The 27,451-nt window shown below is 44.3% G+C and overlaps 1 long non-coding RNA gene across 1 annotated transcript in view; it reads right to left on the minus strand.

The window, feature by feature from the left end:
- The window catches only part of LOC101945303 (uncharacterized), an 89,705-nt gene that overhangs the window by 47,562 nt on the left and 14,692 nt on the right, over positions 1-27,451 (minus strand). The window contains exons 2-3 of the long non-coding RNA XR_256378.4: positions 7,454-7,634; positions 3,566-3,662 (exon numbers count right to left, since the gene is read on the minus strand). This is a non-coding gene — a long non-coding RNA (uncharacterized LOC101945303). The remainder of the gene's footprint in view (positions 1-3,565; positions 3,663-7,453; positions 7,635-27,451) is intronic.

Here is a 27,451-nt window from a genome sequence, read left to right on the forward strand (position 1 = left end):
AACCTGGGCTGGGGAGCCCACACGGGGGATGTGCAAACCCTGGGAACGTGGTCAGCCCCAGACTTGCCCCTTCACATAAATGTCAAGGAGCTCAGGGCGGTTCGGTTAGCATGCGTGGCGTTTCTCACGCACCTCCACAGCAAGGTGGTCAGAGTCCTCACAGACAACACCGCCGCCATGTACTATATCAACAGGCAAGGCGGGACTCGCTCCCTAGCCCTCTGCCGGGAAGCCCTGAACCTATGGGAGTTCTGTATAGCCCACAATATCTCCCTGAGGGCGGCTCACCTCTCGGGCGTCTGCAATACGCAAGCAGACCACCTCAGCAGGGTCTTCTTCTCCCAGTACGAGTGGTCGCTCCACTCGGAGGTCACTCACCGGCTCTTCTAAAAGTGGGGGGCTCCCCAGATCGACCTGTTTGCAACCTGTCAGAACCGGCGTTGCCCCCGGTTCTGCTCCGGAGAGGGGGAGGGGAAGGCGCGATCTCTGACGCTTTCCTCCTGAGCTGGTCAGGCCAGCTCCTGTATGCCTTTGCCCCGTTCACCCTCATCGCCAAGGTCCTTCAGAAAGTGAAAGCGGACAAGGCAAGAGTCATTCTCATAGCCCCGGCGTGAGCCCGCCAGCACTGGTATGGGCCCCTCCTACGCTCTTAGCAGCCCCCCCTAGGGCGCTGCCGCTCCGCCCGGACCTCCTGTCCCAGGATGGGGTGCGCCTTGTCCATCCCAATCTTGCCGCGCTTCACCTGACAGTGTGGCTGCTCCGTGGCTGAATGAGGAGAAGAATCGGTGTTTGGAGCAAGTAAGGTGAGTCCTCCTGGAAAGCAGGAAGCCGTCCACGCGACGGTCCAGGTTTGCCAGGTGGACGAGTGAGCGGGGAGTGTCCCCTTCCGCCGCACCTCTCCAGTTTATCCTGGACTACCTCTTATCCCTTAGGGCCCAGGGACTGGCACCTTCCTCAGTCAGGGTGCACCTGGCGGCCATATCGGCCTTTCACCCGCCGGTGCAAGGTCACTCGGTCTTCTCCCACTCGATGATCTCCCGTTTCCTGAAGGGCCTTGACCGTTTGTTCCCAGATGCTAGGCCCTCTGTGCTGCAATGGGACCTCAGCCTGGTCTTGTCCCGTCTCACGGGACCCCCCTTTGAACTTCTGGCCATGTGTTCCTGGTCGCACCTCTCGTGGAAGGTGGCCTTCCTAGTGGCGATCACGTCGGCCCGACATGTCTCAGAGCTCAGGTCCTTAACCTCAGAACCCCCCTATATGGTTTTCCATAGGGATAAAGTCCAGCTCCGCCCACACCCGACGTTCCTCCCGAAAGTGGTCTCCGCCTTCCATATGGAGCAGAGCATCTTCCTCCCCGTGCTCTGTCCTAAGCCCCACTCCTCTAACGAGGAACGCTGCCTCCAACTCTCGATGTGTGTAGGGCGTTGGCTTTTTATCTGGATCGGACTAAGCTGTTCCAGAAATCCTCTCAACTCTTTATTGCCTCGGGCTAAGGGGCAACCCATCTCCACCCAGAGGCTTTCCTGCTGGATCACCTCGTGCATACGCACGTGTTATGATTTGGCAGGGATTCCCCGCCACCGATTGTAAGGGCACACTCTACAAGAGCTCAGGCCTCATCAGCTGCCTACATTGCCCATGTCCCCATCCAGGACATTTGTAGGGCGGCCACGTGTGACTCAGTTCACACATTTACTTCACATTACGCGATCGTCCCCCAGTCCAGGGATGACGCCGGGTTCGGCAGGGAGGTACTTCATCCTGAAACATCGTGAACTCCTACCCACCTCCAACAGATATTGCTTGGAATCACCTACTGTGGAATACACAGGAGCAATCACTCAAAGAAGAAAGAACAGTTACCTGTTCCGTAACTGGCGTTCTTCGAGATGTGTTGCTCCTGTCTATTCCACACCCCGCCCTCCTTCCCCTCTGTCGGAGTTGTCTGGCAAGAAGGAACCGAGGGTGGGGGGAGCCCATTGCTCCCCTTATAGCGCGATATACAGGCGCCACTCCAGGGGTTGCTGCGGTGCTCCCCCAGTACGGGTACTGCTAAGGGAAAATCTTCTGGCATCGGTGCACGTGGCGAGCACGCATACCTACTGTGGAATACACAGGAGCAACACATCTCGAAGAACGCCAGTTATGGAACAGGTAACTGTCCTTTTTGGACCAGGAACGCCTTATGCTGGGGGCTGTATAAACACAGAACAAAAGCAAAATAATCTTTCTGGTCTTGGGTGGAAAAACAATGCCACTGTCCTCTTCCACTTTTGTGTTTGATGCTCTGTAGTGATTGAGCAATGTTTTTCCTTGTTTCCCTCCTGCCTGCTCCAAGTGATCTTCCAGCCAGCATCAAATCAACGAGTAGAGCCAGAGAATAAAGAAGAAAGGCAGTTGAATCAGAGAACAAGCCTTTAGGGTTCGAAGGATCATATCTTTCCAATGCAGGGCAAGATCCTCAGCCGATGTAAATCGGCATAGATATGGTGACATCTACAGATGTCTATGGAGGGTCTGGCCTGTTATTACAATCAGGCAGGCCAACTCAAGGAGTTTCTACTAGGAGAGGGGCTTTAAACTATGGAATGCCTCTTTCCTGTCTGGTAGCTTGAATTTCTGGGATACTGTAAGTGAGTAGCTGGGTGTCTGTGTCATAGCTCTCTTTTCCAGCTGAGCTGGTGGTGGAGGCACACCCTTCATTTTAAGAGCTAGGAGTCCAACACCTTTATTGAAAACTGAATTGACCTAATTTTAAAATAAACCAATTAAAATACTTAGGAAGGATTAATAAATAACAGCTAGAAAAGGTTTCCTAAAATCTCACAATAATATTCCTGTCATTTATTTTCAAAAGCACCAAAGAGATTTAGGAGCATGAGTTCCATTGAAAGTCAATATGATTTTTGCTCCTAAATACTATAGGAAGATTTGAAAATTTCCCCCATGTGCATGCTACATTATTGTGCATGTAAAAGGCTTAGTTTGGAAATATAGCATGCAGAATTTAGACTAGGAAACAGATAACTTGGCCTACGCAGTTAAATTCAATTGTTAATTTCAGTGTTGCCAACGCTTGTGATTTTATCAAAAGTCTCATAATTTGGGGGTTTTCTTGGAGCTGCTGGAATCATGATGTTAACTGAAAATCTCTGCATTTTTTTTTTTTAAGGAAAGTATGTAGGCCTGATGGCTTAAGAGGAAAGCTTGAAAACATGAACTCCAAAGTGTCTAACTCCAGAAGGCAAATACCCCTCCCCCCCCCATGTTATTATTTTTTAAATCTCATGATTTTTAAGCCAATATCATGAATCAAGTGTGTGTGTGGGGGATCTGCTTTGTGATTTTTGCATGATTGAAGTCGGTGATACTGTAAATTGACAGTGAGGACTGGCTCTCCTGTGCACTGAGACCCTTTTATACCTTTCTGGCAACATGCAGGGTGTTAGTGTAAGTAACATTCAGGTCCAAAATTTCATTGTGCTGATTAAACATTCAGGTCACAGTGCTGAAATGAGGCCCATTGTTGTCCTTGCAACTTAAGTTAATGCTATAATCAAGTTACCTTAATTTGGCTCTTGGTTCCATTAGAGTAGAAGTGCTGTACTGCACCAAACATTTCATCCCTTTCTGTGTTCTTCAATGAAGTAGGAAGGTCTGTGCTTAAAACAAATAGATAATGGGCTGGATCATTCAAATGCTTATGCACATACATAGCTTTAGTCATAATGAAGTCAGTGGGACTATTTCCATACATAAGTATCTGCAGAATTTATAACTTCCAACCTCAGACTGCTACAAGCCTCCTTTCTAGTGGACAGATTCATAACAGGCTCCCCCTCCACGCCCCCCGGCCCCCAGTGATCTGCAGACTGTGAAGGAGCTGAAGGTATTATGATTAGACAGTAAATACATCATGAAGATTAAGCTGATAAATGGTCAGTTCTGGCCCATGATTGAAATTCAAGTAAACTGTCTGCACAAAAATGTGTAACACCATATATATAACAGATATTTATCTCTTTTCAGACCTTTCAGGGCTGTGCATGAGATGAAAGCAAGCAAATGGGTAATCAATTTTATTAGTGATTCCATATTTTTTACTCTGATAGGAATAATTTATAAGGAGGTAGTGCCTGGCTTTCCAGCATGCCATGCATGTATGCTATAAATAGTCATTGTGGTGTGTATTTCCCTATGCTAGATGGTGACAGCTTATAAGTGGGTACCCTAGGTAAGGGTATACAAGCAGCTATCCCCCCTCTCCTGCCCTGACATTCCATGTAAGGGCCTGCCCAACCACATCCTCGTGCTCAGGGTTGGCTCCTTCTGGTGGCACTGAGAGGTATATTTTACTTAAAATGGTCCCTGGGGAATATACTGCATATGCTGAAGCCATATAGTAGTGGGCACACTTCCCCTGTCCTATTCCTTCAGGAATCTTCATGAGGAATCATATCTCCTTGAGACGGAATGCCTGCTGGTGTCCCAATGGGCCGGAGCGAATGCACATCACTCCCAATATAAGGGTGTAATTCAATGGCACAGCTGAGTCCCCAGAGAGTTATTTACATATAGCCTTAAACAGGAATTGTTAAAATATAGAAATCAGTCGAAACAAGATCCAGAAATCTTTACTTCCTAATTTTGAAGACAAAATTTAGCAATTTTGATGGCACATTATTCAACAAAGTTATTAAATCAAAATGTGACTTGCCTTGACAGTGGACCCAGCTATAAGATATTACCTTTAGGAATTCAACCATCTACTTACTTTTCAGTTTGTTCATATCCCCTCTGGTAATTTAAAAAACAATATGTTAGGAGGCTGAGTACCAGCAAACAAACCTATGTGCTGACCTGCGCATGTGCTAATAATAAGTCAGAAGTCTGCTTCTTAAAAAATTTCTGGTTGCAGCAAACAGTGGTTGAAAAAATAAATACATGCTTGAATTCCTACAGGTAAGACCAGCCAGATGGGACCATTGGGGGACTGGTTAATGGGGTGGCTCAGTAGTCTTCACAGTGCTTCTTTAGGAGGAGCCCCTGTTGTTCAATCAAGCATTAGTCCTAGAAATATTTTCTAAAGGTGAAGTTCGCCACTGGACAAAGGGCCAGCAAATGGCCTATGTGTTAGGCTGAAGTGGGGCTTGATCTGTCATAGGCCTTCTGCTGGTGAAGTTCACCCTAACTGGATAGACAGATTCTTTTGACAAGTTTTCAAATAGCCTCCAAAGCTACACATGCATGTTTTGTGCATGCATCTCTGTGCACTTATAAAACCTGCAGTTTTGCAAATAGGTATTTGCATGTACAAATTAAGTGGCTAGCCATGCAGTTCTTTGATTTACACATGTTAATGGCTGGACATACATTATGTGTATGTTTCAAAAATATGGCCATGGATTTTACAAGAATGGATGGCTTTACTTTCCAACTTTGATTGTTATTATATTAATACAGGAATTAGCTCCATTTTTCCACAATACTAATCAGTTCGGGCTTTTCTGAAAGAGCTTTGTGCACTACAGAAATTACTTCCAATTAAGTTAATTTGAAATAAGAAATGAAATTGATGAGGCTTCACTTTTAGAACTGCAGGATTTTAACAAGGGGGGACCATTTTAGCTGCCCAAACTTAGACCATCTTAAGCGCTGCTCTAAATTGCTCTGGGAGGCCAGATTGTTCCCAAGAACAGGGAAACAGAAACATGGGCCACAGCCATTCCTCCCTCAAGTACTTGTCCTGAGTACACCTTGGCCAGACCCAGGAACAGGACCCACATTTCTTTTTTGATCTCTAACAATCTTGTCCAATTTTTTCCCAGAGCTCAAAGGGAGCCCTTCAGCCCACAAATTGACTCTAGCTGTATTCAAACCAGTACATGGTTGTGTGCCTTATTTTATTTTAAATGCTGTGGTTGGCTTGGTTTTAGGGCTGCAGTGCTTTGTGTTGGCATGTAGGAAATTCAGGTTTGAAAACAACCTCAGGGATTCCTATTTTCATGGCAAATAAAGACGGTGGAGATTATGCATTTTATGCTTTGCTGTAAGGAGGGGGGTAATAGAATATTTATTATTAATTATTATTATCACTTGCATGCAATAGCACCCAATCATGGAGCATGGCCCTATTGTTCTTGACACTGTACAAACCCATAACAAAAAGATGAGATCATTGCAATATCTCAGCTACTTGATTCTTATGAGCTGCCTCCTTTCCTGGCTGATGGACACTTTATAGAGTAGACAGCTCCATGGTCATCAATGTCTAGAAAGCACGTTAGAGTTTCACAGCAGGATATTTGTAAAAGGGAAAGGGATGGTGTATCAGGAATTAAAAGGTCTGTAAAACTAGAGTCTCTCCCTCCTAAAATGACCATCCCAAGTGAAGTCTATAGTCTGTGGTTCTCTGTCCTGAACACTGAGACCATACATTCAAACCAGTGCATTTGGAGAAGAGCCAATATTGGCACAATATTCTGAATATTCTCAATGATTGTTCAGTTTGACCATGGTAATTATGCTTATCACTAGCTACTAACAAACTGTAATGCAAATGGGGCTTTGGCTGTGATCCAGCAAAGCTCTTAAACATGTGCTTAACTCCAAGCATGCTAGCAGTCCTTTTAAAATAAATAAGACTCTTCACAAGCTTAAAGTTAAGTGTGTGCTTAAGTGTTTTGTTAGATAAGGGCCTCGGTTATCATGAATATTTAGGAAAAGGCTGTTCTACACACATTATGGAATGAATAATAAAAGGTGTTCTTGAGTGAACAAAATCATTCATTGTTTGCTATTAGGGTTTTGTTATTTTTCATTCATTATTCTCCTGTTTAAATGTTTTTCTTGGAGCAGAAACAGTAGCAAGGGACTTTAGTAAACAATCATGCCCCAAAAGTACTGGGTAGGGAGAAGTGAATAAATGTGTAAACTTCCTAATAGACTTGTTTGCATAAACTATTACATGAATACTTTTTAAAAAGGAATATATTCAAAGAAACCAGAATCAGTTAGTGAATAGTTCTGAAACAGGAAAAAAATAAGGCTGTCTTTTCAGTACCAAAACATGTGGTTTTTTTTGATAGGATAAGTAACATGCATTAGCCATCTCGCTGTAAACCCCTAGTGGAGACACGACACTTGTAGGTTTTACTGCAAGGTAGCTTGGTGAGGTCAGCACCATATCCCAGACCTATGGCTGCCCTCTCCTAGTTTATCTCATGGTGAAACCACAGTGCTTTATCTACACCAGATCTTCACAGCAAAATGGCTAATGCCATGTTATCCTGTGCCACAAATACACATTTTGGGCAATGAAGACAAACCCTAACCACGGCAGATCATTTATTTACAACAATTAGCTCAACCAGTTCTAATTCTAAGAATTCCGTTATAGTTGATTTTTTAAAAATGAGACCACAAATGAAACAAATACCCAAATGCTGCTTACAATAAAGATGTATTGTGAATGGGTTGTTCAGTTACATTTTCCAATTATTTTATCTCTCTACGTAAATCTTTTGCCATCAGCGGAAGAGGAAAGTATCACTTCTGAAGATAAACAGGATTCAAGTAGTACCACTCTTCCCTGCTATCTTCAAATGAGGTGTCAATTTCCTTTTGGCAAACTCCTGTGGATAGATAAGAGACAGTTGCTGCAGGAACAAAGGGCTTTTATGACAAGGTGAGAAAGAGAAAGTTTCAGATTAATAGGAATTTCTATCTTTGCTTACTTTTAATTTCAGTTTTAAGTCATAAAACAGATTTTCAGTGATACATGAACTCTGTAAACTAATGTTCTGTGGCAGTCCGATTTCACCACTCTGACTCTCTAGCTTCAGAACCAATTCCATCAGCCCGAACAACGATTTACAATCAAGTTATTTTGACCACAAAAGCTCAGGCCTCTTGCCTATAATCATGAAATAGGAAGAGTTGTTTCAAGAAATGGATTTAAAATTAAAGGCTTAACATAGTAAGACTTATCTTATTTATGCTTAGATGATAAGTAACCATTTTTTTTCCTGTTAGGTCTGCTTCATTATCAGGGGGTGGGGTAACTAGAAGCCTCTGGCGTGTTTTAACACATGTGGAAATAAAGTAAGTAAATAATTTAAACATGTATAAAAATTGTAGAACATTTTCTCTCAACTGGTTTACTCCCTTATTATCTTCTACAAAATTTCTTCTTCAAATTTTCTCTTTCCCCTGTGAGGGTTAGGTGCCTAGGCACTTACTGAGATTTTCAGAAGTGCTTATCTCCATCTTTAGCTGCCTGCACTAGATTGAAACTGTTTGTTTGCATAACTAATTAACAAATCTCTTTCTTTAAAGGTCCATTTTTAAACTGCACATGCCTCGCTGGCTTCAGGTCCTGTGGCTTCAGAAGTTTTTATGGGGAATGGTCATTTGAAAAGTCATCTGAAAAACCCTGAATTATATTTTTTTACCCCCATCCTGGAACACACTGTGATGCTAGAGGTGAAGGGGCACAAACCTGCGGCATTACACAGTGAGCATGGACAGTATTATTTCCATTTGCTCTTTCAGTGGAACACTGCCAGGTTAAACAGTTTTTATTTTTTAAATTTGGGAATGAGAGACGTGCAAAACTGCATTCATCCCTCTCCCCAGGAGGCAGAGGAAGGGTCTGCCAAATGCTTGTTGGAGCCCACCAAGCTTTTCTCCACTTTAAGCCCACCCACCCTGGATGCTTCGTGTCAAGGTCAACATCTTTCCACCTGAAGAGGAGTGGACAGGATTCCCTCCAGAGCCTGTCAATGCTTCTCCCAGAATTGTCCTTTGGGGATGCAGCTGAGTGATCTGAAGCACTCTCTTCTCTGAGGGTTTAGCAAGCTGCCCCTGCTAGCACACTGCGCCTGAGACCAAGAAACAAACTCAGGCCTTCGCGTAGGACTCCAACGCACCACTTATGCAAATGGACCAGCACACTTACTTCTCATGCATTTTCCTCTTACAGAGGGACATTGGCATTGGGGAAAACTTTCACTTTTCACAGATGTAGACATGAAAATGTCAGGAGCACCCCCACATTTGGGAAACAACTTGGATCCAGGTTTCTAGCCTGGGCCTATTTCTACTATAAAGTATCTCGTATATCTCATAGCAACATAGGACTTGCTATTCTGGACCAGACCCATGGTCTCTGTGGTCAAGAATTCTGGCTCAGACAGAGGCAGAGCCAGTGGCTTCAGAAGAAGTGTGGCAGGGTGGACTAGGTCCAGAGGCCCCTTGCTGGAGGTCTCGTGGCCCTGCAACACCTGCCCAAGAATAGAGCAAGGGAAATCCTCCAGACAGCCTAGAATGGCTGCAGAGCAACGGCCAATCAGAGGGGCTGATGGAACAGCCAATCCCGGGCCAGAAAGGCCCTATATAAGACAAGCAGCAGAGCAGAGAAGTTCAATTACTGTGTGGAGCTTGATGAGGGAGGAGTGGATGCCAGGCTGGCTAGACAAACAGCAGGACTGCGGATAGCTTACTGCAAAGAGCTCACCAGACAGAACTGAGCCCAGCGGATGCTGCCAAAGACCGGCTGGCTGGATAGAATAGCAGCAGAGCTATCGAAAGGTCAGTGTGGGTAGGCTGAGTCCGGGGGACTGAGCATAAAACCTGGCCAGACCAGACGAGGGTACCAAGATGGACACTGCTGGTCTGGTACCAGACTGAACCCAGGGAGGGCTGCTGAAAAGGACACCTGTGGAGGGTACCGAGATGGGCCCCAGCTAGGTGTCTGAAGAAGGCAGTGCCTCTGGGAAGAAGCCTAAGAGCTATGGCCCCCATACCAGGGCCGTGATAAGAACTCGGGACTGTATACCCCGGAAGTGGGAACAGCATGGAAGACCAGCTGAGAGAACCACCGGCCAGGATGGAGGGCGCTCGCAAGAGGCGGATGCCACCCCGATATAAGAACTAAAACCAAAAGTAGGCTCACACCCACACAAAGGGGGCTGCCTGTCAGAGGTGGGTGCCCCCCCCCCCCGTTAAAAGAACTGTCGGCCAGAGAAAAGGGGGCACACACAAGAAGCGGGTGCAGACCCTGTTACAAGAAGATGCAAGAAGCTCCACTGTAGGCAGATGTTGGATAATCTGCTCCAATGAAGGTCTCATTGTAAGCTCCCTCTGAACCCATCTTCTCTTTATTCCTGCTATGAAGACATAGGATGACATCTTGGCCCCATTGGCATGAATGGGAGTTTTGCTGTTGATTTCAGCAAGATTTCACCCATAAGGCTGAAATTCTGACATCAGGTGCATTTCATTAATTGCTGAAGTGGTGAGGAAAATCTCATTCAAACACTAATATGTGAAATAACAAAGGAGTGCAGTTAGGTTTTCTTTTCGTATAAATATTTCTCCCCTGTTTGCTCCCATGTAAATGATCCTTTTAAAGGACTCCTCAAAGTAAGCAGGTGCAATTTCCATTGAAGTCAACAGTTGTGTTGACTTATGCTAGGGTTAAAACTGTCCCTGAATGCTTGACTTATTATGTTACAACGTTATAATATACTATCATGTTTTAGCCTTTGAATTTATGAAGTGATGACATGATGTGCTTTACGAATTTACAAAATGTTTACCAATCACACATTGCCAGTGCATGATACAAAAGCAATGTTCCCCAAATGAAGGAAGCCAAATGGCCCTTGCACTGCATTTTCCATGCTGTTCTTCAAGCTAATGTCAAGGTGGGAAGCTCATCTTTGTTCTTCTAGAGATATTGTACTTTCAAAAGGCTAGACTGAGCCACTGTGCAACTCACTGAGTATGGGGCAGCGCAAAGTTGCACCATCCCAAGAGGAGCCCTGGGAAGGACTCTCTTGCTTCTGGAGGTGAGAGGAAGTAATTTGTGCCACCTCTTTCCAGGTGAACATTATTCTCCTCCCATGCCCTGCCAACATGACTAGCTTTTGGGGCCCAGGAGCAGAAGCTCATCCACTCCTGCCCCCTTTCCATTCCTCTCCTGCATGATCCAAGTTTTCAGGTTTTGTTCTGGAGACTAGGACTGGGTTCTTCTTTCAAGCGACTACTCTATTTTGAAGCATAACTATCAAAAGGTGGCTTTGTCATGTAACACAACCACTTTGGAAAACTTTGAAACACAAAGAGGCATTCAGATACCCTGGGGATGGGCAACCTTAGAAAAAACTTGATAGACAGGATCACCTAAATAGTTGAATTTTGTTTTGATTTTTCCCCCTCCTCTGTAGTGTTGACAAGGGCAGAATGCAGAAGGGAAATAATTTTTGCCACTGTTGTTGGCACCACATTTTAGAAAAACCCTTGTTACTGTTCAGAAGGCAACCACAGGAGCTGCTATCCATCTATTGTTTTTAACTGCTGCACAGTGCTGATGATTCCTGTGGGTAGTTGTGTTTTACAGGATAAAAAACAAAAACTGCTCTCAGACAAAGCTGAAGTTTGGTCTTTCTCATGGAAGGAATTTTGCTTCCTCTGAATGTGAAGATTGGCCAAGGTTATTTTCTAAAGTGAGGGTCTGACAAATTTCCACCAGATCCTTGTACTCCAGAAAGGTTTATTGAAAGGACTGTGCGGATGCTCTGTGGCATTCTGATTATTTTTCATGGTGAAACTTCCTGTATAATGTTGTTACTGGAATTACTAAAATAATAATAAAAAATAATAAAAGGTTGCCTGCTATGTAACAAGTAACTGATAAAAAGAAAGAGGGAATGAGAAAGGCATAATAAACCTAGAAAGAAAATTGAGTTTAGAATGATCTCTCTTGACCTTTACCATCAAACAAGAGGACTGAAGTTCTTAATGTCCGAGTCTAGTTAAATGTAATCCATACAATGTCTACTGTATTCTCTTGAGGGAATGCAGTGCCTGACTAGCACACTGTGTTCTCACGTTAAAATGTTCCGTCAGCATTGCTGTGGGCTGTGGGGGATATTAGCTCTGCCAGTCTCATTGCCTCTCTAGCCTAAAGAAGAGGCCAAAGATCACCATTTTCATTAATTCAGGCAGGAAGAGCGGAAAGTAAGAGTAAACCAAGTATTTGTTTTCACTGACTGTCCAAGCTACACTCAATAGTTTTCTCTTTCCTTTTTCACTGCTAGAAACAAAAGGAAAGTAGGATTTTAGTGACTGCGTAAAATGACCTGTTACTTAAATTGAAAGGAATCATTTTACCACATTCAAGTGTCTGCTGTTTTTTTGTTTGTTTGTTTGTTTTTTTGGTGTTGTCACTAGAATTATATGACACAAAGAAAATTTATCTGCCTGATTTGTAATTTATAACCACATGCTCCTTATTGGTCATAGTTCATTATTCTCAGGAAGTTTGATTATTTTCTTATTCTAGTAGACTATAGAGGGCAGCTGAACGCAGAAGACTATTCAAGGTTGATGGCCTGAATTTCAAAGCTCTGGCTGCCTGAGAGATCTCTTTCTCTCTGTGACCACAACCTCCTATAACATGGAACAATTAAACTGTTGGTTAATATGGGAAGATGTGTGGTCATGGGGGACAAAACCCTCAGGGAAGCCAGATCCAGACTCTGAAGTTCACTGAAAGACAAAATCGAATGGTTATTAACTTCACTACATTCCCACATAGATTCACCACTTAGCCCTAGCTTTCCCCCAGCTCACCTATAAAAATCCCATTTTTATACATTCAAAATAATTAAAACAATTATGCAAACTATCTTAAACCGCCTTTCATTGATAGGGATGGAAGAGAGAGAGAGATCTGTATTCTTGTCTTTTTCTCCTGAGATGTGCTCAGATACTATACTACTAATGCAAAAACCTGGACAGATAACTAGACAGAGGAAAGGAGAAGTGTCACCTGCTTGTGTATGTTACACACTAGCAAATGTGTAAGAGGTAAAGCTATAAGATGTAAGAAATAGAGGACAAGGCTGGACAAGAAATTTCCGGAGGGTTGCAATAGCTAGCTTGTTGTATTATGGAATTCAGTAGTTCATGAAAGAGATTGTGGCTGCTTTTATGTTATTAGTTTTATAGTAAGCTTGACTCTGCTTAGTGACAAATAGAAATAGTTTCCTTACATGCAGTGTGGTTGTAGCCATGTCAGTCCCTGGATATTAGAGAGAGAAGGGGGCGTGCGGTAATATCTTTTATTGGACCAACTTCTGTAGGTGAGAGAGACAAGCTTTCGAGCCACACAGAGCTCTTCAGGTCTGGGAAAGTTACTCAGAGTGTCACAGCTAAATACAAGGTGGAACAGATAGTAGTTAGCACATATTGCAAGAGACCATTCAAAGTGAAGTGTCCAGTTAACACTCATGAAGTCATAGGACAAAAAGGTGAAGGTGGTGGTGGTGGTGGTGTTCATGGGTTGCAGATTGTTACAGCTTGTAATAAATCTATTACAATAATCTGGAAAGCTTGTCTCTCTCTCACCATCAGAATTTGGTTCATTAAAAGAGATTACCTCACCCATCTTGTCTCTCTAATATCCTGAGACTGACATGGCTCAACTACACTGCATTTAGGCTCCTAAGGCATATTTGAAAATGGAACTTAGGTGCTTTTGAAATTTACCCTTAAACTAAATTTGAGATGTACTGTTTTTTTTCCTGCTTGGAGGTTAAATGATAACCTAACATTTAGCTGATACTTGGCTGCAGCACAGCGGATAGTTGCAAAGCTCATTTCCTGAGTTGCATCTTTTTGTTTTCTTAACATTTAACAAGACTTTCTAACTCCCTCTTGATTGGATTCCAGATATTTCCTGCCATTTGAAGGAATCAAGAAATGTTGCCTTAGAGAGGTAGCCAACATAAATATAATTTTACATGGTGACGTAACAGCCAGCTTTTTGTTTCACAAAATTCAGATTGATTAAAAACCCGAAACTCTCCTCCTGCAACCAGTCTCTGGCCTGAAAAATCTTTCAAGTTTCCAAGGATGTGAGTGATACCAGGTTCAACAGTTAAACCCCATGTCCTCCAATTTCTTCATAGATTCCAAGGCCGGAAGGGATTACTGTGATCAGTTAGTCTGACCTCCTGTATGACACAGGCCATAGAACGTCCCCAAAATCATTCACAGAGCAGATCTTTTAGAAAAATATCCAATCTTGATTTAAAAATGGTCAGTGATGGAGGATCCACCATGTCCCTTAGTAAATTCTTCCAGTGGTTAATTACTTTCACTGTTAAAAGTTTGTGCCTTATTTCCAGTCTGAATTTGTCTAGCTTCAACTTCCAGCCATTGGATCGTGTTATCCCCTACTTTCACTCTATGCATCCGAAGAAGTGAGGTTTTAACTCACGAAAGCTTATGCCCAAATAAATCTGTTAGTCTTTAAGGTGCCACCAGACTCCTTGTTGTTTTTGTAGATACAGACTAAGGCCTTGGCTACACTTACCCGCTAGTTCGGCGGCTGGCAATCGAACTTCTAGGTTTGACTTATCGCGTCTAGTCTGGACGCGATAAGTCGAACCCGGAAGTGCTCGCCGTCGACTGCGGTATTCCAGCTCGGCGAGAGGAGTACCGCGGAGTCGATGGGGGAGCCTGCCTGCCGAGTGTGGACCAAGGTAAGTTCGAACTAAGGTACTTCGACTTCAGCTACGTTATTCACGTAGCTGAAGTTGCGTACCTTAGTTCGAATTAGGGGGGTAGTGTAGACCAAGCCTAACACGGCTACCCCCTGATACTTGTTATCCCCTACTGTTGCATATGGGCAGACCCCTCCATCCACATGGAACACCACTGACTTAAGTGGGGCTTCACACAAGCAAGTTCCCATATGCAACAAGTTGCAGGACTGGGCTCTTAATGTACGTCCTGTTCATGCAACAGTTTGTACCTGTCTTCCCAATTTCTTTCTCACCCACGCAATTAATATTTAATTAGCAACAATGGAACACAAAGGTACTTGGCAAGCTAAAGTTATCACACTGGCTGGCAGCATGGTCCATCAAATAAGGCACTATACTACTTTAACACCGTGGTGGTATAAAGTACCCCACCACAACCTCTTCTGCGATGACAGCCTACTTTCTGCTAACCTTCCTGTAGAGCAGATTGTCCCTTACAGGAACTTTTTCCCAGCATGCATATTCTGGGACTCGCCCTTTAAATTTGGCAGACTGCAGCAGCTGCAGCCCTAAGATGGCCATTTTGCAACTGTCTGCTGCTTACTGCATCTCTTGTTGTTCCAGCTGGCAAGTATTCTTAACTCCTGTTACATTTTCCCCTTATTGTTTCTGAGGAGATGGCACATTCTCACAACCAGGTGTCAGGAAACCTGGGTTCTATTCCCAGCTCTGTTGCTGTCAAATAATACAGGTTGTCCTAAGTTCTCTACATTAGGTTGAACATGAAGTCCACATGCTCATGTTGGTTTATATGATAACAGTGAAATCCTGAATGTCTAGACTATGACACCGTTATACTGTATTTCTGATATCCATGTGTGATATTTGGCATTTAGCATTATGCAGGAGCAAACCATATAAAAAATGGCATGTCAGGATTGGAAAGAGCTTGTGTTTTAAAACAAATCTCAGTGTTAGTATTTTCATAAGGTTACATGAAAGCCTCGCAAAAGATAACATGGAAATATGTGTAAGTCTAAATGTAGCTGAAAGTCATCCCCTGTATTGTTACTGTAAGTTACTGAGCACTGTTTGTGTACAAACAAGTTAGAAACATCTTTTTAAATTGATAACATCAAAATCAGCTACAATTCTTTCCCCATCATAGTTACTGATTTTTGTTGCTCGATTGGGGCACAAATTATTTAAAGGCCAAATTTCCTCTTAAGTTATCACAGTGTAAATCCAGAATTACTTCACTCAGCTCAGTGGAATTATTCTGGAATTACGTTAGTGTAAAATGAGAACAAAATCTGGTCCCGAAGCTGTGAGTAATGGTGGTATTGGTGGTAGCAATTTAAATGAGGGAAGTGTCATGGTCAAGTTGTCAGGTCGAGAGAGAGACCAAGTGGAATCTATGAGAGAAGCCAGTGTGGTTGGTTTCAGGGAAGAGGCCCTACTGAAAGAGTCAGGATCAAGGAGCGTCACCAAGGGATTCACCCCTGAGAGGTTCAGCCAAAGGACTTGAAACCTGGAAGATATTCAGATTTTTTTTCCCATCCCGTGTAAGATTAATTTACAGTATTGGGGGGTCAAATTGGTGGCAAGCTGCCAAAAGCCAATTTATCTCCTTTTATCAAAAGAAAAATAAACTTTCATCTGCTTTTCTGATTTTTTGCCTTAATGTGAAATCGGGGTAGTGCGAACCAAGTACAAAACTTGCTCCATGGCAATGAATTTTTAACTTTTTAAAGGTTATTCTCTCTCTATTGTCTACATATATTAAATCAGGTTGTTAGGATTACTCAGCTTTACTAACTTTGACTTGACTTTAGTTTCAACAGAAAATTAAAAAGCTCAGTGCATTGTGGCTGCCAACCAGTTATTTTCCAGTGGTCAGTGTTCAGTTACCTCTTGGCTCTCTCTACAGCTTATGTTGATTTGCTGCTTGTAGGCCATCATTTAATTCACTCAGTTTGAGTCTCTAATTACGATTTTTACAGCAATTTCTTGCAGCCCTGTTCATGCATTTTTTTGCAGTGCAAAAGCATCCTAGCTCAATGACACTTTGTTTTTTGATACGATTTGTTGGTAAAATGTGCTAGGACTGCAAAATCTACCCACTGACTTCCTCTCCCTGTGTGGCTGGTGTGAAACCGGACTTCTTTCAGGATGCCAGGATGCTCAATCTACATATTATGGGTAGAGCTGGTAGCACTGCCTATTATTAAGGTTGCCTGACATTTCCCCTCAAAGACTCTGTTTTCAGTTGTTTATAACTTTGCCAAACTTTTGTGTGTTATATATATATATATGGAATAAGAATTTTGCAAAGAATGTTTATATTCAAATTATTATTTTGTGCAGCAAATTTTGTATTCTCATATTGAGCAGGACACAACATAACTGGATGAGGCGTAACGCAGCTTGACATGATTGACTGTTCCTGAAAATCTGTAGACAACAATAAAACCAACACTCTGTGTTATAAGAATTCAGGTTGCAGACATTTTCTACTCAGAGCAGCATAGATTAACATAGGCATCCCATTATTTGTTGAAAGCTCTCTCTCTCTCTCTGAATTTGTTTGGATTTGGTTGAGTTGGGCTGATTTGCTAATAGCTCTGTTGTTCCGCTTGTTTATGGAATTTTGTTGCACTTAGAGTGACCAGACAGCAAGTGTGAAAAATCGGGAGAGAGGGTGGGGGGTAATAGGAGCCTATATAAGAAAAAGCCGCAAATATCAGGACTGTCTCTATAAAATTGGGACATCTGGTCACCCTAGTTGCACTAATTATTTCTGATGTACAGCTGCAAAAGAAACATAGTAGAGGAAAGTACTGTTATTATTTGACAGAAGGGGAAACTGAGGCAGAGAACAGTCAAGTGTTTTGCTGGAGGTTACTCTGTTGATGGCAGATGGGACTGGGACTTGAACCAAGAAGTTGTAATGCATAGTCCCTTGCTCTAAACGTCAGATATCATTGCTATGAATTATACAAAGAGAAGTCTGGGGACCTTAGGGGCCCCTCTGAGGCATTTATTTGTTGAAGAAATGAGAGTACAATACTGACGCTCACAGAAAGTGAATATTTTAATGCTTATTTCATTAATGCAAGAATAGGAAAATCTAATTATGTTGTTCTTTAGATACACTCCATATGAAAATCATGTCTACATTTATATTTGGACTAGATTCTATTCTCTTTGTACAAAACTCCCATTGATAGGAGTGGGATTTCTGAGTAAGGATGGAATATTTTATTTTAAAACCACATTTGTCAGATAAAAGGGTGAATCATTTATTAGGATAACTATTTGTACTTTTAGTACAAATACTTTTTTAAAAAATTACAGATCTTTAAGAGAAAAACATTGAATGAAGAAATATTGTTAAAAGAGCACATCTGTTGCAAATTCTTATTTGGGGGGAAAACACGTGTTTTTATTTTAAATTTGTATGTGTGTTATCCTTGTGTTAACTATTAGGTAAATAGAAGCATTGAGAATCCATTTTCCAGTGAAGTTTGGTTAGGAATATTTGTACACATTGTGTGGGAGATAATTTGAAAGCTAATTGGAACTTTGTGATGTGCCAATTCCCTGCAGATCCCTTAATTCAAAATACCTGCCTTTTGTGTACTAATATTTACCAAATGCACATACTTGTTTTGAATATGAAATCACTTTACTCTACAATGTGCATTTTTGACATGCCTTCCTAGAGTATTGCATAACGCAGAACACTGTCACATAATGTGCTCTAGCATAACAAACACAATCCGAGCGAAGGCTGAACTTTAAGGGAAAACATATTTGTTTGGGGTTTATTAGTTACATATATGCAGCCACAGTCAGTTTAGATACTGTGTTATGATGTAATATTGTAAAGTTAATGAGCTCACTACTGAGCACAGATGGGCACTTTTTCTTATAAGGCTAGATATCTGTATAAAATAGGGTGACATCTTGGCCCCATTGACATAATTGGTGAAACCCCCTTCCTTCAATGGACTAGGGTTTCACCCCAGAAGTTTTGGGTGGGTCCCCTAGGTTGCTTCATACCCCTTCTCAAAGATTCATGGTAGAAGGGTTGAGAGCATGTATCTTAGGCCACGTCTACAATGGGACACTCAGGAAAGTTAAAGGGAAGTAACTAACGGCGTGAAGTCAATGTGCATAAGAGCATGTCTATACTTACAGCCCTGCAGCGGCACAGCTGTACCGGTACAATTGCATTGCTGCAGTGCATGTGGTGCAGACCAGAGAGAGCATAAAAAACCCACCCCCGCGAGTGGCAGAAGCTCTCCTGCCGACATAGTGCTGTGTGCACTAATGCTTATGCCAGCGTCACTTAGGTTGCTCATGGGGTGGAATATTCACACCCCTAAGCAATGTAAGTTTTGCCAACATAAGTGTAGCATAGACCTGGCCTAAGTTAGAGCTCATTATCCCTGTTAGGGTTGCCATCTGTCCAGGTTTTCCCAGGATTATCCCTTTTTTGAGCTTTCCCAGGAAATCTGTCAGCGGAGTCACCTCTAGGGCTGCTGCTGGGGGTTTATGTCTCTTGTCATGCACCATGGTGGCAGCTGCTCAGCAGGGCCCTGCTTCCCCTTCAGGGAGCCAGCTTCTATTCCCACACTCCTTCTGTGCTCCCCTTCGCCAGCTCAGGCATGTCCCTGTTTGTTTTGTACCTTAGAGGTAGCAGCCAACCCTTGTGTGGATACTCTCATTCAGGAATGAAAAGGCCTTAGTTCACTGTAACTTGGAGAAGGATTAAGGGTCTGTCTACATGGCACGGCAAAGTGCATGAGAGGGGTGTGATTTGTAGAATGCTCTAACGTGGTGCAGTGTTACTGCCAGTGTAGGCCTTGCCAGCGTGCTCTGAAAGGTACCTGGAGGAGGGTAGTAACAAGGTAGGTGCCCATCCTCCCACTCCACCAGTGGGCCCCTTGAGATCCAAAGGGTGGCCAGTACTGGCTAGAGGAGGGAGAGGAGCTCTACTTCGCTCCCAGTAATGCTCCCTGAGGACTATCACATAGGATCAGTTTAAATTGAATGAACTAAAATAAGGTTTTCCAAAACCGGGTCCCCCGCCCCTCCCCAAAATCCAAACACAAACAATCCAACAACAAAAAACAGCACTCCCCACACCAATCCTCCAAACTAGCCCATCCAAAACATTTCCTCAGACCTTAGACTAATTAGGGGAAATTTCAAGCCAAAAGGAGTTTTGTCTTGTGTTTTGAGAAAGGTAGAAGGGACAGCAGGCTTAGAATGAAAACAAAATTAAGGACTCATTACAATCACTTCAGTGGCAGAAAAGCTAGGGCTATGACATTGTCTCCTCTACTCTTCTACTATGACAAAAACCCTACCCAACCCTAGAATTCTATTTTTAGCACCCAAGTAATTAGAGAATTCTATTAAACCATCAGAGTACCTCTAACTGCTGCAGGGGGAAAAAGGGAGCGGGGTGTTGGCCCAGAGTCTTCTATCAAATATTTTTGCCCTTGGTGCAGAGGAGGAAGGTTAAAGAAAAAAAGTCTTTGTCTGTAGTTCTTGCCAAATAGGCACGTTTTTTGTGCTTGTGCAGACCCTCTTGGGAGGTGGTGAATAGTTTGATATCATAAAAATTCACAGGCACTTAAAATTTATTAATGTAACTGTTATCTTTACTCTCACTTCATTCTAAATCATATAAAAATCAGTGGTATGTACATGCAGTAGTATTCATAACTGTCAGATCAGGTATAAAGCAGAAAATGTTTTGACTGTTGGAAGGAGAGCTGTGCAAAAAACTGTCAGTTAAAGGGCAACCGTGTGTGGTGTCTCTAATGGTAAATTGTTCTGCGCGAGAAGACTCCCGTGCCAAGCCCGTGAACTTCAGTGGGGCTCCACAAGGGATCAGGGATGCCACGTGGAGTGAGTTACATGACTGGTGCCCAGCTAGAGAAAGAGTGAGTCCATGCAATATGTGCTTGAGGACAGTGGAGGGAGCTTATGGCATGAGTCAGAGAGCACTAGAGGGAACTAATCAGGGAGAGAAGAGAGTAAGAAGATGGTAGAGCTATTACAATTTTATGAGTTTGCTTGGATTAAAAATCCAGCTGATGTTTACTGACTGCTTCATTTACTTGAGTTGATATACAGCCCTGACAACGAGAGTGTGAAATCCTGTCCCCATCAAAGTCAATGGGAGTTTTGTCAGTGATTTTAATGAGGCTAGGATTTCACCCCAAGTCTCTCAGGGCTGGGTTTATTTACATATGTACTTAGACTTCCACGCAGTCACTCCTGAGATCCAGTGTTGTGTCACATACCCCTGGGTTTCATGTTCAGATATAGGTTTATTCAAACCCGATGTGGCAGAAGGGAAACTCTGAGTAAAAGTGGGAAAGTTACTTTTAAACTTTTTGCATTATGTGCAGGGTAGTGAAAGTTCACCAGAGTTGGCTCATTGAATCCAGAAGACCAACTGTCACATTTTTTCATGATGAAACAAAAACCAAAGTATGAAACTCATTCTTGAAACATTAATAACTACTCTGAGACAGCAAAGTGTGAAGACTTGTTGCAGACGAAGAGCTGGTGGTCTTGATTGCGCTGATATGGCTACGAAGAGGATCACCCTCATATATGGTTGGTTGGTGAGGGATGACTGTCAACTAATTAACTGGTGCTGCTTCCTGGAAGGATGTGGCAGCATAAGACATATTGATTACTGCTGCAGCTGACATGGAATGGCAACTCCTAGTGTCAGACCAGCATGTTATTAGATACTTTAGTTTTTGAGGGAAACAAAGAGTGGATATACATTATAACCTACTATTAGTACATTTTTGTTTGCAGGATCTTTTCAAGTCTAAACATTTTTTCCCAATATCACCTATCCCTGTTTAAGAAATTTGACTACTAGATAAAAGATAACAGCTGCATAACATAGGAACACAGGATTTACCATATAGGATCAGGCCTGAGGTCCATTTAATCTGATCACCTGTCTCTAACAGTGGTCAATACCAGACGCTTCAGGGGAAGATTCAAGGACCCTGCAGTAGGCAGTTATGGGATAACCTTCTTCTGAATCCCCATTAGTTGGAGATTGGCTTATGCCCTGAATCATGAGAGTTTGCTACTAACAGTAATCATTGTTCTTCTTCGAGTGCTGTCCCTGTGGATGCTCCACTCCAGGTGACGGTGCATCCCGGCGCCGTTGATCGGAGATCTTCGGAGTGCCTGGTCGGGATGCACGCACTCAGCTGCTGTCTCAAGACTTCCCTGGCCGCTCATACTTTCATTATGCCAGGGTCGCCAGGCTTTAAGAAATGTGGCTCCTGCAAGGAGTCTATGCCGTGGTCTGATGGGCACTCACTCTGTGTTAAATGCCTCTGCAAGACACACGTCCCTGTGAAGTGTCTCCACTGTACCAACTTAAAAACTAGAGCTCGCTGTGACAGAGACTTGCGGCTAAAAATGCTCCTCATGGAGAAAGCTCTGCAGCTGCCTATGGAGAAGGGCAGTAAACCCTCTCCCTCAGGCTCCCCAAGTCAGAACTGACCCAGAGCACGGCTTCACCCTCTCACGCTAAGAGGCAGGAAGCCCTAATGTCTCCCCTCAGAGACACCCAAAAGGGTAAAGGATTTCCCGCAAGGTCTTTACCCTTGGTGCTGACAACCCAACTCTCTTGTGGTGGATGCAGCGACGCAGAGAACAAAGCAGCCACACTACTGGCCCACTCCGCAGGACAAGGACCTCAAATGCTTTGACCTCCTGGGCCGCAAGGTTTACACCTCTTCTACTCTACAATTCAGAATTGCAAATTGTTCCGCCCTCCTCGCAAACTATGACTATGATAACTACAACAAGCTCTTTGATTTTGCCTCCCATATCCCGGAGGACAGGAGAGCAGACTTCAAGACCTCGTCGAAGGTCAATTGGTGTCTAGGATGGGCACTACAAGTGTCCATGGACATGGCAGATACTGCAGCCCACACCACTGCCACTGCAGTTGTGATGCGCCAGTCTTCCTGGCTGTCTGCATCCGGCATCCCCAAAGATTTGCAGACCAAAGCGGAGGATCTTCCCTTTGCAAACATAAACTTTTTTTCCAAAAAAATGAATGAAGTCCTTCACACTATGAAAGACTCTAGAGCAGGGATCGGCCAGCACATCCCTCGGCCTGTGCCGCTTCCCGCAGCCTCCATTGACCTGGGATGGCAAACTGCGGCCAGTGGGAGCCGTGATCGGCCAAACCTGCAGATGCGGCAGGTAAACAAACGGGCCCGGCCCACCAGGGTGCTTACCCTGGCGAGCCACGTGCCAAAGGTTGCCGATCCCTGCTCTAGAGCCACTTTGCGCACATTGGGCATATACCCATCCATCCCTAGGAGATAACGGTATCAACCTTATCAGAGGCCCCGCGCACAACAATATCACCGACCCCAGTCCAGACCATATGACACTGGGAGAAACTGCAACAGACCTCCTAGGCGCAGGCAAAACCAGGTGCAACCAACCACTTCCCACCCATCGGATAACAAACAACAATTTTGAAGTGCTGGTCGGGGCTCTACAAGACCACCCCTTGACTCCGCCGCCTATTTGCCCATTTGGCTACCGCCTCCAGGCTTTCCACCATGTCTGGCAACAGATCATGCAGGACCACTGGGTCCTGGAAATAGTTCAATCAGGTTACTCCATCCCTTTCTTATCTTCCCCGACCATCCTTTCCCCTTCCCCGTCCCTCTTCAAGGACTCCTCTCATGAGCACCTTCTCTGCATGGAGGTGGCTCATCTTCTCCACCTAGGTGCAGTCAAACATGTACTGACGCAACATCGGGGAAAAGGGCTCTACTCCCACCACTTTCTGACCCAAAAGAAAGGCGGGGGGTGGAGACCTATACTAGACCTATGCCGACTGAACAAGTTTGTACGTGTACAAAAATTCAAGATGGTCACATTGGGCACAATAATACCCGCGCTGGAACAAGGGGACTGGTTCACAGCCCTCGACCTACAAGATGCCGATTTCCATATATCCATTCATCCGGCACACAGACGCTTCCTGCGATTCACACTCGGACACGACCACTTTCAATACAGAGTACTTCCATTCGGTCTCTCCACAGCACTGCGGGTATTCTCCAAGACCCTAGCTGTAGTTGTAGCCAACCTCCACAAACATGGGATTATACTTTTCCTCTACTTAGACGACTGCCTTATCAAAGCCAGCTCCTACGACGAGACATTAAAAGCGACGAATTTTACCATCTCTCTTTTCCACAGTCTAGGCTTGCAAATAAATTTCCAAAAATCCACCCTGATACCTACACAGCAGATAGAGTTCATTGGAGCTCACCTGGACTTGATTTGAACCAGAGCCTTGCTTCCACACAACAGATTCCTCACTCTTACGCATCTCATACACACAATCTCTGTTCGCCCCTGTCATAACTATAAAGGGAAGGGTAATAGCTGTCCTGTGTACAGTACTATAAATCCCTCCTGGCCAGAGACTCCAAAATCCTTTTCCCTGTAAAGGGTTAAGAAGCTCAGGTAACCTGGCTGGCATCTGACCTAAAGGACCAATAAGGGGACAAGATACTTTCAAATCTTGGGGGGGGGAAGGCTTTTGTTTGTGTTCTTTGTTTGGGAGAGTGTTCGTTCTCGGGGACTGAGAGGGACCAGACATCAATCCAGGTTCTCCACATCTTTCTAAGCAAGTCTCTCCTATTTCAAACTTGTAAGTAAATAGCCAGGCAAGGCGTGTTAGTTTTCCTTTGTTTTCTCAACTTGTAAATGTACCTTTTACTAGAGTGTTTCTCTTTGTTTGCTGTACTTCGAACCTGAGACTAGAGGGGAGTCCTCTGAGCTCTTTAAGTTTGATTACCCTGTAAGGTTGATTTCCATACTGATTTTACAGAGATGATTTTTACCTTTTTCTTTAATTAAAAACCTTCTTTTTAAGAACCTGATTGATTTTTTCCTTGTTTTAGATCCAAAGGGGTTTTGGATCTTGATTCACCAGGAGTTGGTGGGAGGAAGGAGGGGAATGGTTAATTTCCCCTTGTTTTAAATCCAAGGGGTTGGATTTGTTTTCACCAGGGATTTGGTGAAGGTTTTTTCAAGGTTTCCCAGGGAGGGAATCCATTGAAAATGGTGGCAGCCGAACCAGAGCTAAGCTGGTAATTAAGCTTAGAAGTTTTTATGCAGGCCCCTACATTTGTACCCTAAAGTTCAAAGTGGGGATCTCAGTCCTGACATGGTGAATAGCGGTGGGATCATTTTAAACCCAAAAGCCAGTGAGATTTTTTTTTCCTTCTAGCTGCTTGGAAAGCCGAGCTGGAAGTAGATAGATGCATATCTTATCTCTCCTTGCCTGAAGGCAGAGGTGTTAAGTTTTTTTTTTACAGGTCCTTTGTTAAGAGAAGGGTTCAATTAGCAAATGACTGGTAAAAGGTATTTACAAGCTGAATTGTTTTTTTTTCTTTTTACATCCTCGGGAGTAGCTAGTTAGAAAGTTACTGTTAACTCTGCAGCAGCCAGAGCTGAGAGCTTCCCAGTTTCAGCCCACTGCAGAGGGGGTTACCCAGCACAAGAAAACAGGAAAATGACTACCAAAGAAGTAGCTAACAAAATAGAACTGGCCAAACTAGAAGCAGAAGAAAATGAAAGAAAACATCAGAGACTGCTTCAATTAGCAAAACTCGAGACAGAGCAGAGAGAAAGAGAAGAAAAAGCCAAAAAGGAGGCCCATGAAAGAGAGATGGAGCTGGAAAAAGCCAAAGAGGAGGCTCACAAGAGAACTATGGAGCTGAAAGAAAAAGAGATGGAGGAGAGAGAAAAAGAAAGGAAGCATGAACTGGAAGTGGCAAAAGCTAAGCAGGATGCACCAGCCAATGCTAACAACCCCCCTCCCGGTACCACTTCCCATCCCAGAAAATTCCCCATCTACAAGGCAGGCGATGATACTGAGGCCTTCTTAGAAAATTTTGAAAGGGCCTGCCTTGGATACAGCATCACTGCAGACCAGTACATGGTAGAGCTGAGGCCGCAGCTCAGTGGACCCTTAGCAGAGGTGGCGGCTGAAATGCCTAAGGAACACATGAACAGTTATGAACTTTTTAAAAACAAGGCCAGACTCCGAATGGGGCTAACACCCGAGCATGCCCGTCGGCGGTTCAGAGCCCTAAAGTGGAAACCGGATGTGTCATTTACCCGTCATGCCTACCACATTGACAAAAATTGTGATGCCTGGGTATCAGGAGCAAATGTTAAATCTCTGGAAGATCTGCTTTGCCTAGTAAAAATGGAGCAGTTTTTAGAGGGTGTTCCTGAGGAAATAGAAAGGTACATCCTAGATAGGAAGCCCAAAACTGTAACTGAGGCAGGGGAGATTGGAGCCCAATGGGTGGAGGTGGCAGAAAAGAAAAAAACTAGTAGCAGTTGGAGCGAATATCAGAAGGGGCAAGCCGAAACAAAACCTTACCACCGGGGACAACCCAAGGCCCCACCCACATCCCAAGGGAAACCCCAGACGCCTTCTCACCCCACCACAGCAGTATCCACCAACCAACATCGTCCCAGTGATACCTTAGCAGGGCGATGTTTTAAATGTAATGAACTGGGACATATAAAGGCTCACTGCCCCAAGAACCCCAACCGATTACAGTTCATTACACCCCAATCACACCAAAGATCCCCAAACCCAGATGCCTCTCTCATACCCTCGGAGCGAAGGGAAACCTTGAGAGTGGGCGGAAAGAAGGTTACCGCTTGGAGGGACACTGGGGCTCAAGTGTCAACTATCCACCAATCCCTAGTGGACCCCAAACTCATCAACCCAGAGGCTACAGTGACAATTCAACCCTTCGTGTCACAATCTGTAACCTTGCCTACAGCCACGTTGCATGTCCAGTACAAGGGCTGGTCAGGAATGTGGACTTTTGCAGTCTATGACAATTATCCCATTCCCATGCTGCTGGGAGAAGACTTGGCCAACCATGTGAAGGTAGCCAAGAGGGTGGGAATAGTCACCCGCAGCCAGGCTAAGCAAGCTTTCACCCCCATCCCTGTTCCTGAGCCGTCCACCAGGGCCCCGTCTGTGTTACCGGAGACCCAGACAAAGGTGGTGGAACTGGATCCCCTGCCAACGACTGCAACAGCCGTAGTGGATCCAATCCCAGAGACCCAGCCAAAGCCAGTCCCAGAACCGGAACCGGCAACGCAACCAGCACCAGAACCATTGCCAGCCCTGAGTCCAGCGCTTGCAAACCCGTCTACAACTCCAACGCCAGAGGGCACCAGCGAGCCTGAATTGGCAGAAGCAGCAGATAACCCTACCCAAGAGGCTCAGCCAGAGCCTGAGTTACCACATAGTGCTCCAGCGGACAGCGGTTCACAGTCAATGGAAACAGCCCCAGCACCTGCATCGCTTCCAGAGGGACCAAGCCCCAGTCCACAGTCCAAGGAGGAACTGATGTCTCCAGCATCAAGGGAACAGTTCCAGGCCGAGCAGGAAGCAGATGACAACCTTCAGAAAGCTTGGGCGGCGGCGCGGAGCACCCCACCGCCTCTCAGCTCTTCTAACCGATCCCGGTTTGTTGTAGAACAAGGACTTTTATACAAGGAGACTCTTTCGGGTGGGCACCAGGAAGACTGGCATCCTCAAAGGCAGTTGGTAGTTCCCACTAAGTATCGGGTAAAGCTCTTGAGCTTAGCCCATGATCATCCCAGTGGCCATTCTGGGGTGAACAGAACCAAAGACCGGTTGGGGAAGTCCTTCCACTGGGAGGGAATGGGCAAGGACGTTGCTAATTATGTCCGGTCTTGTGAGGTGTGCCAACGAGTGGGAAAACCCCAAGACCAGGTTAAAGCCCCTCTCCAGCCAC

The sequence above is a fragment of the Chrysemys picta genome, chromosome 3 (genome assembly GCF_011386835.1).
Source record: "Chrysemys picta bellii isolate R12L10 chromosome 3, ASM1138683v2, whole genome shotgun sequence".
NCBI lineage: Eukaryota > Metazoa > Chordata > Testudines > Emydidae > Chrysemys > Chrysemys picta.